A 2,201-nucleotide genomic window follows, 5' to 3' on the forward strand; every position below is an offset into this window, starting at 1 on the left:
CCTCCACCTCCTGGGGTCAAACGATCCTCCAGCCTCAGCCTCCCAAGTAGCTGGGACCACAGGCACGCACCACCATGCATATTCTTTGTAGAAGGTTTCCCCGTGTTGCCCAGGCTGCTCTCAAACTCCCGTGCTCAAGGGATCTGCCCATTTCAGCCTCCCAAAGTGCTGGGATTATAGTCATGAGCCACTGCGCCACGTCTAAAATTCCTGTCTAGGTTTGGAACTTTGGTATGTCTGGCACACCTCTCAAAGGAGCAGGTCATGGTGGAAAACACCACCATTTGACAGTGTGAAAACGACTACAGAATAACTCCGGGTGGCCTCGAGTGAGCCATTTGACTTCCCTGGGACTCAGTTTCATCTCTATAAAATGAAGTTTTCCGAGAGAAGATCTTGAAAGACTTTCACCTCTAAAATCGTGAGACTAAGAGCCAAACTCCCATGTTCTCCACAACCCAACTTGAAGATTTCTAATATTAATCTTGATTATGGGACTGACACAGTCCCTGATGTGCTGGGACCATGTTCCATTTACTTTTGTAAACCTTACAGCGTTGATACACGGTGGGAATCCAATCATCTTTTAACAATTTAATTGGGAAAATTAAGTTTAGGGTACTCTCCCAGGTAAGAGAAAGATTACCGGGCACAAACAGGGGTAGGAAGGGAGGAGGCAAAAAAGCGTAATGCTCATTTAAGAAACTGTAAGATCCATTCATGATTCCACCGCCTGGCAGAACCCAAAGAGGCTACACTCACTGAAGAACCTGCTAATTCACGAGCTCGCGAACTCCAGCCAGGTCCCAGCTGCCGATGCTCCGGTCCAGATAAACGCCCTACGCGGGCAGCCGGAGTGAGAACGACCAAGGGGCGTTCAGGACCCTGGCTGCTTCTATTGCATGACAATCGCTGTTTAAACAGGAGCCAAAGGCCAGACTCACTGAACGCATCCCGAGCAGGCTCCAGCGGCGGCCCGCGCCCGGGGCCGGCCGCTCAGCAGAGATCCCGCGTGGCTGCTCCCCACGGAGTCCCAGCCTCGGCCGACAGGAGAGCGGGGCGGGCACTGGCTCCGGACCCGAAACTCCGCTCCCAGCGGCTCCCGGGAACTGGGAGCCTGGCGGGGTGGGGATGGGGATGGGGGTGGGGGTTGGGTGGGGGTGGGGTGGAGGTGGGGGCGGGGGGCGGCGAGGAGCGAGCAGTGGGGCGGCCCGTTCCGGGCGCCCGGCCGAGGGCAGCCGGGGCCGGGAAGGGACGGGCGCAGCCGGCGGGCGGCCGGGAGTTCCGGGGGCCCGCCAGGGAGGCGCCGTACTTCGACAAGACCGGGACCTGGGTCGGGGCGGGGGCGCACTCGGATCCGCCGCGGCGACGAGCCTACCTCTTGTCAGAAAGGCCGGGCCTGGCACGCAGGGTGGCGAGGGGCGTTCATACCGGCGGCTCCGGGGAGCGGTCGCGGTTCGACTGCTCGGCGGCCGCAGCTCCACCGCCGGTTCCGGGGAGGGGGGCGGGAGGGAGGAGGGGCGCGGCGAGGGCTCGAGTGGTTGTTACGGGTGACGGGGTGGGCGGGGCCGGGCGCCGGGAGGGGCGCGCGTGCGCAGCCGCGGCCGAGGGAGCGGGCGATGGTTGCTAAGGAAGGGGAGGGGGAGGACAACCTGGGCCCAAACTGCGCAGGCGCGAGCTCCAGATCCGCGGGCGTGCTTGGAGAAGGCGCCGGCCCGGAAGCTCCATTGGTTGCGCCCAAGGCCCTCGTGGCCCCTCCCAGTTTTGCGTCAATGGTTGGGGGCGGGAACGGGGCGGGGCTTCACGAGTAGCGGGTGGAGGCGGCGTGAGACCGGGGGTGCTGCGACCATGCCGGGGAGGGGTTCCGCTGAGCGGGAAAAAGGAAGTCTGCGGGAGGTCAAAACCACCCCAGCCGTCCGGCCCGTCTGCTGCTCTGAGGCCCGCCTCTGCTCGCCCTGGCAGCTGCCCCCGTTCTTCCTTATTTCTGGTTGACGCTTCAGGAGCGGCAGCCTCTTCGAGCGCAGTGTTCCGACCGCATTGTCGCCTGGTAATGGGGAAGAGGCGGACCCCGGGTGGAGCCCAGCGGCATCCTTGTCAACACATCCAGACGGCTCCAGTTTCGGGCCGCGGGCTCGAACTGAGACACGAGCCTGGGGTCTGGTGTACAGAAATGAGGGGGCCTCGGCGGGGCTGCTAACTAG

At 62.6% G+C, this 2,201-nt stretch overlaps 1 protein-coding gene across 4 annotated transcripts in view; it reads right to left on the minus strand.

Annotated features, from left to right (window-relative positions):
- The window catches only part of SEC14L1 (SEC14 like lipid binding 1), a 76,953-nt gene extending 75,384 nt beyond the window's left edge, over positions 1-1,569 (minus strand). For all 4 annotated transcript variants that reach the window (XR_005199515.1, XM_017525041.2, XM_017525040.2 and 1 more), the window contains exon 1: positions 1,379-1,569. The gene's annotated coding sequence lies outside the window, so the exon portion shown is untranslated. The remainder of the gene's footprint in view (positions 1-1,378) is intronic.
- Between the last annotated feature and the right edge of the window lie 632 nt (positions 1,570-2,201).

The sequence above is a fragment of the Cebus imitator genome, unplaced genomic scaffold (assembly GCF_001604975.1).
Source record: "Cebus imitator isolate Cc_AM_T3 unplaced genomic scaffold, Cebus_imitator-1.0 Scaffold36, whole genome shotgun sequence".
Taxonomy (NCBI): Eukaryota; Metazoa; Chordata; class Mammalia; order Primates; family Cebidae; genus Cebus; species Cebus imitator.